A 13,540-nucleotide genomic window follows, 5' to 3' on the forward strand; every position below is an offset into this window, starting at 1 on the left:
AACAGATAGTGTCTCCCAAAGATTTGTCAATTTCATGCAGGATATTAAATTCATGGGCATAAAGTAGTCCATAGTATTCCTTTATTGTCATTTTAATGTCCATGGGATCTGTCCACGTCCCCTCTTTCATTTCCAACATTAGTACTTTGTGGTCTCTCTCTTATCTTCTTAGAAGTTGCACATAATTCTTGCCTTTGCTCTTCAAGGGGTGTTGTGTTTGTTACCTCTGGCTTCTTTCAAGATCTTTTCTTTAACTTTGATTTCTGAAGTTTGAATATAATATGCCTAGGTGTCAGGTTTCTTTGGCCATTTATCCTGTTTAGTGTTCTCTAAGCTTCCTGGACCTGTGATTTGGTGTCTGACATTAATTTGGGGAAATTCTCACTGATTATTGCTTTGTCTATTGCATCCGTTCCTTTCTCTGCTTCTCCTTCTTGTACTCACATTATACAGAGTTAACATCTTTTGTAGTTGTGTCACAGTTCTTGGATATTCTGTTTTGTTTGTTTTCCCAATCTTTCTTTTCTTTGCTTCTCAGTTTTGGAAGTTTCTATTGTTATATCCTCAAGTTCAGGGATTCTTTCATCAAGCTGGTAGTGGGTCTATCAAAGGCACTCTTCATTTCTGATACAATGTTTTGATATCTAGCATTTCTTTTTTATTCCTTCTAATATATCTGCTTATATTATCTATCTGTTTTTGCATTTAAAAACAGTTTGAATTAGTGACAGTTTTCCACTAAAGCCCTTGGCATATTAATCAGAGTTTAAGAAAAATTCCTGGTGAGATAACTCCAACATTTTTACCATAACTCCAACATTTTTACCATAACCTACTTCTGGTTCTGATGCTTGTTGTTTGGTCTCTTCAATCTGCTTTTTAAAAATCTTCTATTATTATTATTATTATTATTATTATTATTATTATTATTATTATAATATTTAGAGATGGGGTCTCACTATGTTGACCAGTCTGGCCTTGAACTCTTGGACTCAAGTGATCCTCCCACCTCAACCTCTTAAGTAGCTGGGAATACAGGCACACACCATTGCCCCTGGCTTTACCTTTCAGTATGTCTTGTACTTTTTTATTGAAAGGTAGATCTGCTGTATTAAGTAAAAGGAACTGCAGTAAATAGGCTGTTAGTAATGTAGTGGCAAAGGGAAGCATTCTACAGTCTTATAATCAGGTCTCAGTCTTCTGGTGAGCCTCTGCCCCTGCACTGTGAATTTCAGCAGTGTTTCTCAATTTTGTTTTTCCCCCTTAGGTGGCACAGGATGGCTAAAGGGAATTGACATTGGGTATTTTCCTTCCCCTAAATGGAAAGCTAGAGTTGACTTCAACTCTATGGATATTTATATTCCCCCAGGTTGGTTACTCTGATAATACCCCAGCAGGCTAGGCCATGATAAAACAGCTTCTCTTCAGGGAAGGCCTTGCTAAAAAGAGCAGAATGCACTGGCATATTCATATTTTAAAATGGTTCCTTGTCTCCTTCCCCTGCTGGAAAGAAACGTGAGAGGCTTTTTTCTCTGATATTCACTGTTAGGACCTGGTAGAGTTCCTGGAAGTAGAACAAAATTGTGAGAACCTTTCCGCACAACCCCACGGCACCCTCTCCCCTGGAAACTGGATGTCCCCTAGAGTTTTTCATTCTCAGAGTTGTCCACATTGGGCCTCCAGTAATGCTTCACTTTAAGTGTATGTTTTCCTACACTGGTACTCATTCCCACAGAGGTGTCTACTCACAGGTTTCTGTTCATACAAGCTGTGATTTTCTGTATCCACCTGTCAGTATCTCTAATTTGGGGAGGCTGCAGTTAGTCCTGTGACCTCACTTCTCTGATGGGTCTCAGAGAGCTGCTGATTTTTCAGTTTATTCAGACTTTTACTTATTATCAGGACAGAGTGGTGAACTTCTAAGCTCCTTACATGCTGGACCAGAAACAGAAAGTCTCTTGACTAGTTTTATATCAGAGTTTTGCCAGCCGCATAGTATCTTTTCATTTAATTGTTTAAAAGAATCTTCAAATTTATTTAAATAGGCAGATAAAATTCTATGTATTTATTATTTACAATACAGTGTTCTGAAGTATACACACATTGTGAGATGATAAATTCTAGCTAATTAACATATGTATTACCTCATAGTTAACATTTTTGCAGTAAGAACCCTTATCCATTCTCTTAGCATTTTTCAAGAACACAATATATCATCATTAACTACAGTCATCATGCTGTACAACAGATCTTTTGAACTTATTTCGCCTATCTAACTGTACTTTTGTATCCTTTGACAAACATCTCCACAACCTCCCCACCAGCCACCTCAACGTCTGGCAACCATCATTCTACTCTCTATTTCTACAAGACCAACTTTTTTAGATTCCACATATGAATGAGATCATGTGGTGTTTGTGTTTCTGTGCCTGGCTTATTTCACTTAACATAATGTCCTCCAGGTTTATCCATGTGGTTGGAAATGACAGGATTTCCTTCTTTTTATAGTCGAATACTATATATATATATGATATATCTGATATAAATAAGATATTCATATATACGCATGACATATATATCACATATTCTTTATCCATTTATCTGTTAATGGACATGGGTTGATTCCATATCTTGACTATTGTGAACAGGTCTAAAATAAACATGGTAGTGCAGTTCTCTCCCCAACATACTAACTTTATTTCCTTTGGATATGTACCCAACAGTGGGATTATTAGATTATATGGTAGTCTTATTTTTAATTTTCTGAGGAAACTATATACTGTCTTCCAAAATGGCGGTACTAATTTGCATTCCCATCAATAGTGTGCAAGGATTCCCTTTTCTCTACATTAGTGTTCTCATCAACACTTATCTTTTGTCTTTTTGGTAATAGCCATTCTAACAGGAGTGAAGTGATATATCACTGTGGTTTTGATTTGCATTTCCATGATGATTAGTGATGTTGAGCATTTTTTCATATACCTGTTGACCATTTGTGTGTCTTTTACCTATTTTTAAATTGGGGTTATTTGTTTTTTGTTATTGACTTGTTTGAGTTCCCTATATATTTTGGATATTAAGCCTTGTTAGATGTATAATTTGCAAATATTTTCCACTATTCTGTAGACTGTCTTTTTATTCTGATTGTTTCCTTTGCTGTCTTTTTAGTTTGATGTAATCTCATTCATCTATTTTTGCTTTTGTCTCCTGTGTTGTTGAGGTCATATCCAAAAAAGCATTGCCCAGGCCAATATTTTGGGGATTTTCCCCTATTTTTTTTTTAGTAGTTCTATGGTTTTGGGTCTTACATTAATCCATTTTGAGTTGATTTTTATATATGGTGTGAGGTAAGGGTCTAATTTCATCCTTCTGTATTTGGATATCCAGTTTTTACCACTGTGTGTTCTTGACACCTTCGTCAAAAATCAACTAGGTGTAAATGTCATTTAGTTTCTATGGCCTAGGAATTATCTAATATTTAAGAATGTGGTACAATTTGCATGTAAGACTATCTGAACCTTTTTTCAGCATGGTAGGCCTTTTAGTATCTTTTTTTATTTTATTCCTTTTATTAGCCTATTTCAGATTTTTTTTTTTACCTCCTTTAGTTAATTTTGACAATTTGTAGTTAACTAGAAAATTATCCATTTAATCAAGATTTTCAAGTCTATTGATATACACTTACAGACAGATTTTTTTTTTTTTTTTTCTTTTTTTGAGACAGAGTCTTACTCTGTCACCAGGCTGGAGTACAGTGGCGTGATCTCGGCTCACTGCAACCTCCGCCTCCCAGGTTCAAGTGATTCTCCTGCCTCAGCCTCCCGAGTAGCTGGGACTATAGGCATGCACCACCATACCCAGCTAATTTTTTTTGTATTTTTAATAGAGGCAGGGTTTCACCATGTTGGCCAGGATGGTCTCAATCTCTTGACTCTGTGATCAGCCCACTTCAGCCTCCCAAAATGCTAGGATTACAGGCATGAACCACCACACCCAGCCTACAGACAGATTCTTAAGTAATTTTTCCTATCTACCATTTTGTTGCCTTTCTCATTCCAAATATTTATTTGCCATTCTCTCTGTATTTATCTATTAGTGGAATAGCAATAGTTTTTGTCTATTTCATAAGTCTTTTCAATTTATGACCTATAAGTTTTATTGTTAAAATCTTTTTTGTGGTTGTTGTAGTCTAAAAGCATTTCTGTTTTTGTCTCTATTATGCCTCTCTTCAATTTCATTTATTTATCTTTTCTAGTTTTATGAGTTGAGTACTTTAAGGAAGACAATTCCATGTAAGACTCTTTATTCCAATAAGGTTAATTCCTACCCCCTGCCAACAATAAGAGTCCAATATCATTATTCTGCCACCAGGTGGCTGGCCAGTGATACTGAGTTATAGTGACATAGCAGGACTCAGTGTTAATCTCTGAAGTTGGCAAAGTAGACACACAGCAGTGAAAGAAGCCATATCCCACATATATAATTTTCATCCTTCCCACCACACTTTCAATAAGCTTACTGAGCAATCAGTGGAGTGACAAAGGAAAGTGGCTGCTGACTTACATCCCTGAACTGGTCATCTAGTTCATCCTTTGCCATCTGGTTGAGAAAGTCCTCAGTTTTGAAGGCCATTGGTGAGCATTCATAAGGCACCAATATTGACACACTCTGGACCTAAAGTGGGGAAATGGGAGTGGTTCAACAGTTGCAGGTGACAAGACGTGCATTGTTGGCAGATAATATAAAAAATAATAATAATAAATGCAACTATGATTTAATCTTCTTCTTCTTAGCACCATGTGCTAGTAATTCCAAACAATGCCAGTTCACAATACTCCCTCTCAAAAAACTTTCTGTTGGTCTAAGTTCTAAAAAGTTGCTTGTACCTGGGGCAAACCACTCGTACCACCTACCCTTGGTAAGACAGAGGTTTCCATCCACCTACCCTGCCCCTAGATCCTCTCATTATCAATCCTCAGTATTGTTCTTCTCTAGTCCCTGACGATCCAGACAATTATTAGCCACTGATTATAAGTCATTTTAGACTCATAATGCAGGACAACTTTCTTTCCAGGATATGTGAAAAAAGAGATATTCCACGTATAATTCTGCCTATTACAGGGAGGATTTCTCAACATTGTCCTTGTCATCACACACAATTGAGGTTAATGAGAACAGTCTGCATATAGCACAGAATCACCTAAAAATCAAGTTTAATGTTTTGTTTCTTTTATCAGCTGGTCATAGGGTACTCCTCTGACCCATGAAGCTATGTAAGCAGGTAGAAGTTCATGTGGCTATGCATCAAGAGTAGGAACACTGAGAATGGGAGACACTTGCTCACACAACTCACTGATACATTTAAGGCCTGGTTAAACTTAGTCTTATGTCACTTGCTTAGCCTTGTTGAGTAAGTGCTGCTAGGCAACCCAATTTTATGACTTGATAAGTAAGATAATACCCATCATGATAGGCAGTCTTACAGCAAACTAGATAGAACCCACATCTAGGATAGTAGCTAACTGGAGTTACCAACTAACTAATTTTATAATAACTGACTGATATTCTCCAAAATTACTTGTCATTACTAAGTAACTTGTCATGGAGATAGGAGGATTCACCACACCTGTATCTTTCAACTTTGTGACGATGTTAATAATTTCTACAATACCTCCAGGTATAAAGTATTTCTTCTGATGTATTGTTCATCTGTGTTCTCAAAGGTATTTGCATAAAATTGTTCATAATACCCCTTTGCTATCTTTTCAAAGCCTCTAGGATCTGTAGTGACGACCTCTCTTTCATTCCTGACAACCATGATTTGTACATCTTTTTTTCTGTCTTACTATATTTTAATCAATTTTATTAACATTTTCAAAGAAAAAACTTTTGACTTTGTTACTTTTCTCTATTTTCTGTCCATTTTCTATGTAATTGCTTTTAATTCTTGTATTGTTTTCACATTTCTTCTTAATTTTGGTTCAATTTCCTCTTCTTTTTCTGTCATCTTAAAGTAGAAGTGTAGATCATTTATTTTAAGCATTTTTTCTAATATAAACATTTAAAAGTATAAATGTCCTTCTATGTACTGCTTTAGCTGTTTCCTACAAATGTGAAATACCTTCATTATCATGTAGTTCAAAATAACTTTTTTTTCAAGCTGGGAATTCTTTTATTTATTTATTTATTTATTTATTTTTAAATTATACTTTAAGTTCTAGGGTACATGTGCACAATGTGGAGGTTTCTTACATATGTATACGTGTGCCATGTTGGTGTGCTGCACCCATTAACTCGTCATTTACATTACATGTATCTCCTAATGCTATCCCTCTCTGCTCCCCCCACCTCCTGGCAGGCCCTGGTGTGTGATGTTCCCCACCCTGTGTCCAAGTGTTCTCATTGTTCAATTCCCACCTATGAGTGAGAACATGTGGTGTTTGGTTTTCTGTCCTTGCAATAGTTTGCACAGAATGATGCTTTCCAGCTTCATCCATGTCCCTGAAAAGGACATGAACTCAACCTTTTTATGGCTGACTTTTTAATGATTGCCATTCTAACTGGTGTGAGGTGGTATCTCACTGTGATTTTGATTTGCATTTCTCTGATGGCCAGTGACGATGAGCATTTTTTCATGTGTCTGTTGGCTGCATAAATGTATTCTTTTGAGAAATGTCTGTTCATATTCTTCGCCCACTTTTTGATGGGATTGATTTTTTTCTTGTAAATTTGTTTAAGTCCTTTGTAGATTCTGGATATTAGCCCTTTGTCAGATGGGTAGATTGTAAAAATTTTCTCCCATTCTGAGGTTGCCTGTTCACATTGATGGTAGTTTCTTTTGCTGTGTAGAAGTTCTTTAGTTTAATTAGATCCCATTTGTCCATTTTGGCTTTTGTTGCCATTGCTTTTGGTGTTTTAGTCATGAAGTCCTCGCTCATGCCTATAGACTGAATGGTATTGCCTAGGTTTTCTTCTTGGGATTTTATGGTTTTAGGTCTAACATTTAAGTCTTTAATCCATCTTGAATTAATTTTTGTATAAGGTGTAAGGAGGGATCAAGTTTCAGCTTTCTACATATGGCTAGCCAGTTTTTCCAGCACCATTTATTGTTTTTGTCAGGTTTGTCAAAGATCAGATGGTTGTAGATGTGTGGTATTATTTCTGAGAGCTCTGCTCTGTTCCATTGGTCTATATCCCTGTTTTGATGCCAGTACCATGCTGTTTTAGTTACTGTAGCCTTGTAGTATAGTTTGAAGTCAAGTAGCGTGATGCCTCCAACTTTGTTCTTTCATTTTAAGATTGTCTTGGTAATGTGGGCTCCTTTTGGTTCCATATGAACTTTAAAGTAGTTTTTTCCAATCCTGTGAAGAAAGTCATTGGTAGCTTAATGGGGGTGGCATTGAATCTATACATTACCTTGGGCAGTATGGCCATTTTCATGATATTGATTCTTCCTATCCATGAGCATGGAATGTTCTTCCATTTGTTTGTGTCCTCTTTTATTTTGCTGAGCAGTGGTTTGTAGTTCTCCTTCAAGAGGTCCCTCACGTCCCTTGTAAGTTGGATTCCTAAGTATTTTATTCTCTTTGAAGCAATTGTGAATGGGAGTTCAGTGATGATTTGGCTCTCTGTCTGTTATTGGTGTATAGGAATGCTTGTGATTTTTGCACATTAATTTTGTATCCTGAGACTTTGCTGAAGTTGCTTATCAGCTTAAGGAGATTTTGAACTGAGATGATGGGGTTTTCTAAATATACAATCATGTCATCTGCAAATGGGGACAACTTGACTTCCTCTTTTCCTAATTGAATACCCTTTATTTCTTTCTCTTGCCTGATTGCACTGGCCAGAACTTCTAACATTGTGTTAAATAGGGGTGGTGACAGAGGGCACCCCTGTCTTGTGCCAGTTTTCAAAGGGAATGCTTCCAGTTTTTTCCCATTCAGTATGATATTGGCTGTGGGTTTGTCACAAATAGCTCTTATTATTTTGAGATACATCCCATCAATACCTAGTTTATTGAGAGTTATTAGCATGAAGCGCTGTTGAATTTTGTCAAAGGTTTTTTCTGCATATATTGAGATAATCATGTGGCTTTTGTCTTTGGTTCTGTTTATATGATGGATTATGTTTATTGATTTGCATATGTTGAACCAGCCTTGCATCCCAGGAATGAAGCCAACTTGTTCGTAGTGGATAAGCTTTTTGATTGGCTGCTGGATTGAGTATGCCAGTATTTTATTGAGGATTTTTGCAATGATGTTCATCAGGGATATTGGTCTAAAATTCTCTTTTTTTGTTATGTCTGCCAGGCTTTGGTATCAGGATGATGCTGGCCTCATAAAATGAGTTAGGGAGGATTCCCTCTTTTTCTATTGACTGGAATAGTTTCAGAAGGTACCAACTCCTCTTTGTACTTCTGGTAGAATTCAGGTGTGAATCCTTCTGGTCCTGGACTTTTTTTGGTTGGTGGGCTATTAATTATTGCCTCAATTTCAGAACCTGTTATTGGTCTATTCAGGGATTCAACTTCTTCCTGGTTTAGTCTTGGGAGGGTATGTGTGTCTATGAATTTATCCATTTCTTCTAGATTTTTCTAGTTTATTTGCATAGAGGTGTTTATACTTTTCTCTAACGGTAATTTGTATTTCTGTGGGGTCAGTGGTGATATCCCCTTGATCATTTTTTATTGCGTCTATTTGATTCTTCTCTCTTTTCTTCTTTATTAGTCTTGCTAGCAGTCTATCAACTTTGTTGATCTTTTCAAAAAACCAGATCGTGGATTCATTGATTCTTTGAAGGGTTTTTTGTGTCTCTATCTCCTTCAGTTCTGCTCTGATCTTAGTTATGTCTTGCCTTCTGATAGTTTTTGAAAGTGTTTGCTCTTGCTTCTCTAGTTCTTTTAATTGTGATGTTATGGTGTCAATTTTAGATCTTTCCTGCTTTCTCTTGTGGGCATTTAGTGCTATCAATTTCCCTCTACACACTGTTTTAAATGTGTCCCAGATATTCTGGTATGTTGTGTATTTGTTCTCATTGGTTTCAAAGAACATCTTTATTTCTGCCTTCATTTCATTATGTACCCAGTAGACATTCAGGAGCAGGTTGTTGAGTTTCCATGTAGTTGAGCAGTTTTGAGTGAGTTTCTTAATATTGAGTTTGACTTTGATTGCACTGTGGTCTGAGAGACAGTTTGTTATAATTTCTGTTCTTTTACATTTGCTGAGGAGTGCTTTACTTCCAACTATGTGGTCAATTTTGGAATAAGTGTGATGTGGTGCTGAGAAGAATGTATAGTCTGTTTATTTGGGGTGGAGAGTTCCATAGATGTCTGTTAGGTCCACTTGGTGCTGAGCTGAGTTCAATTCCTGGATATCCTTGTTAACTTTCTGTCTCATTGATCTGTCTAATGTTGACAGTGGGGTGTTAAAGTCTCCCATTATTATTGTGTGGGAGTCTAAGTCTCTTTGTAGGTCTCTAAGGACTTGCTTTATCAACCTGGGTGCTCCTGTATTGGGTACATATATATTCAGGATAGTTAGTTCTTCTTGTTGAATTGATCCCTTTACCATTATGTAATGGCCTTCTTTGTCTCTTTTGATCTTTGTTGGTTTAAAGTCTGTTTTATCAGAGACTAGGAATTGCAACCCCTGTGTTTTTTTTCTTTTCCATTTGCTTGGTAGATCTTCCTCCATCCTTTTATTTTGAGCCTATGTGTGTCTCTGCACGTGAAATGGGTCTCCTGAATACAGCACACTGATGGGTCTTGACTCTATCCAATTTGCCAGTCTGTGTCTTTTAATTGGAGCATTTAGCCCATTTACATTTAAGGTTAATATTGTTATGTGTGAATTTGATCCTGTCATTATGATGTTAGCTGGTTATTTTGCTCATTAGTTGATGCAGTTTCTTCCTAGCATTGATGGTCTTTACAATTTGGCACGGTTTTGCAGTGGCTGGTACTGGTTTTTCCTTTCCATGTTCAGTGCTTCATTCAGGAGTTCTTGTAAGGCAAGCCTGGTGGTGACAAAAATCTCTCAGCATTTGCTTGTCTCTAAAGGCTATTATTTCTCTTTCACTTATGAAGTTTAGTTTGGCTGGATATGAAAATCTGGGTTGAAAATTCTTTATTAAGAATGTTGAATACTGGCCCCCACTCTCTTCTGGCTTGTAGAATTTGTGCCAAGAGATCTGCTGTTAGTCTGATGGGCTTCCCTTTGTGGGTAACCCGACCTTTCTCTCTGGCTGCCCTTAACATTTTTTCCTTCCTTTCAACTTTGGTGAATCTGTCAATTATGTGTCTTGGAGTTGCTCTTCTCGAGGAGTATCTTTATGGTGTTCTCTGTATTTCAGGAATTTGAATGTTGGCCTGCCTTACTAGGTTGGGGATGTTCTCCTGGATAATATCCTATATTGTGTTTTCCAACTTGATTCCATTCTACCTGTCACTTTCAGGTACACCAGTCAGACGTGAATTTGATCTTTTCACATCATTCCATATTTCTTGGAGGCTTTGTTCATTTCTTTTTACTTCTTTTTCTCTAAACTTCTCTTCTCACTTAATTTCATTCATTTGATCTTAAATCACTGATACTCTTTCTTCCAGTTGATCAAATCAGCTACTGAAGCTTGTGCATGCGTCACGTAGTTCTCATGCCATGTTTTTCAGCTCCATCAGGTCATTTACAGTCTTCTCTATGCTGTTTATTCTAGTTAGCCATTCGTCTAATCTTTTTTTCAAGGTTTTCAGTTTTGTTTGCCATGGGTTCGAACATCCTCCTTTAGCTTGGAGAAGTTTGTTATTACTGATCATCTGAAGCCTTTTTCTCTCAACTCATCAAAGTCATTCTCCGTCTAGCTTTGTTCCATTGCTAGCGAGGAGCTGTGTTCCTTTGGAGGTGAAGAGGCACTCTGATTTTTAGAATTTTCAACTTTTCTGCTCTAGTTTCTCCCCATCTTTGTGGTTTCATCACCTTTGGTCTTTGATGATGGTGATGTACAGATGGGGTTTTGGTGTGGATGTCCTTTCCATTTGTTAGTTTTCCTTCTAACAGTCAGGACCCTCAGTTGCAGGTCTGTTGGAGTTTGCTGGAGGTCCACTCCAGACCCTGTTTGCCTGAGTATCAACAGCAGAGGCTGCAGAACAGCAAATATTGCAGAATGGAAAATATTGCTGCCTGATCCTTCCTCTGGAAGCTTCATCTCAGAAGGGCACCCAGCCTTATGAGGTGTCAGTCGGCCCCTACTGGGTGGTACCTCCCAGTTAGGCTACTCGGGGGTCAGGTACCCACTTGAGGAGGCAGTCTGTCCATTCTCAGATCTCAAACTCTGTTCTGGGAGAACCACTACTCTCTTCAAAGCTGTCAGACAGGGACGTTTAAGTCTGCAGAAGTTTCTGCTGGCTTTTGTTCATCTATGCCCCGCACCCAGAGGTGGAGTCTACAAAGGCAGGCAGGCCTCCTTGAGCTGTGGTGGGCTCTACCCGGTTCAAGCTTCCTGGCCACTTTGTTTACCTACTCAAGCCTCGGCAATGGCAGACACCCCTCCCCCAGCCTGGCTGCCACCTTGCAGTTCAATCTCAGATTGCAGTGCTAGCAGTTAGCAAGGCTGCATGGGCATGGGACCCTCCAAGCCAGGCACGGGATATAATCTCCTGGTGTGGTGTTTGCTAAGACCATTGGAAAAGCACAGTATTAGCGTGGGAGTGTCCCAATTTTCCAGGTACCATCTGTCACAGCTTCCCTTGGCTAGGAAAGGGAATTCTCTGGCCCCTTGCACTTTCAGGGTGAGGTGATGCCCTGCCCTGCTTTGGCTGACACTCCGTGGGCTGCACCCACTCTCCAACAAGCTCCAGTGAGATGAACCTGATACCTCAGTTGGAAATGCAGAAATCACCCATCTTCTGCATCGCTCATGCTGGGAGCTGTAGACTGGAGCTGTTCCTATTCGGCCATCTTGGAACCTCCCTCAAAATATCTTCTAATTTCCTTTGTAATATCTTCTTTGGTCCATGAATTATTTAGAAGTATACCATTTAATTTGTAAATATGTGGGAATTTTCTAGACAGTTTTTTGCTATTTATTATGAATTTAATTATATTCATTTTAGAGAACATATTCTGAATAATTTTAAGCCTCTGAAATTTATGAGACTTGTTTGATGGCCCAGCTTGTGGTAGCCTCTGGTGAATGTTTCATGTGCATTTAAGAAGAAGATGTAATCTGCTATTGTTGTTGAAATGTTCTACAAATGTCAACTGAATTCAATTCGTTGAAATTGTTATTTACATTTTCTGTATTTGTACTGGTTTTCTTTCTGCTTATTTTATCAATCATGGAAAGACAGCTGTTGAAATCTCTGATGTAACTGTGGATTTGTCTATATTCCCTTTAATTCTGTCAAAGTTTTCTTCATGTACTCTGAAACTTTGATATTAGAGACATACACATATAATATTGCTGTCTTCTTGATTAATTGGTCTCTTTATCTTTATTAAATGCCACTCATTATCTCTGTTAATACTTCTCATCTTGTAGTTTCCTTATCCAATCATAATTTAGCCTTACTAGTTTTCATATGTATTGTGCTTACAGGACATATCTTTTCCCAATTTTCCAATTTTTGTTTTCCGCAGTTTAAATATAATATGTATAGGTGTTTGTTGTGTTTTGTTTGATTTGGTATTTCTTCTACTTGATGATCTCGGATGCTTTAGAAACATTTATTTGTAATTTGGTATTTATTATTACTTTTTGAAAATTCTTGGCCATTATTTTTTTCTCTCTTTTTTTAAGAAACAAAGTCTTACTCTGTTGCCCAGGTTGGAGCACAGAGGTGCAATCATAGCTCACTGCAGCCTTGAAATGCTTGGCTCATGTGATCCTCCCACCTCAGCCTCCTAAGTAGCTAAGACTACAGGTGCATGCCACCACACTTGGCTAATTTTTAAAAAAACAAATTTAGAGACAGGGTCTTTTTACATTGCCCAGCTGATCTCAAACTCTTGGCTTCAAGCAATGCTCCCATCTCAGCCTCCCAAGTCACCGAGATTACAGGCAGGAGCCACTGATCCTGGCTCTTGGCCATTATTTCTTCAGACATTTCTGCTGCCCTATACTCTCTCTCTCTCTCTCTCTCCTGCTACTGGAATTCTAATTCACATATATTATATTGTATAATGTTCCACAGCTCTTGGATGCTCTGCTCTATTTTGTCCCCACTTATTTTCCTATTTTAGATAAATAATTTCTATAGATCTATCTTCAAGTTTACTTATCTTCTTTATGACACTCTTGAATTTATGTATTACGTGCTTTCTTTGTGTCTGTTACCATATTTCCCATTTCTAGCATTTCCGTTTGATTCTTACCTAGAGTTTCCATCTCTCTGCTGAATTATCCATCTGGTCTTGCATGTTATTCATTTTTTTCCATCAGAGCCTTTGGCATATTATCATAGTTATTTTTAAATTATTTATCACATAATTCCAACATATCTTGTCATATCTGTGTCTGGTTCTGACATTGTTCTGATGATTGT

Source organism: Chlorocebus sabaeus, chromosome 24 (genome assembly GCF_047675955.1).
Source record: "Chlorocebus sabaeus isolate Y175 chromosome 24, mChlSab1.0.hap1, whole genome shotgun sequence".
NCBI lineage: Eukaryota > Metazoa > Chordata > Mammalia > Primates > Cercopithecidae > Chlorocebus > Chlorocebus sabaeus.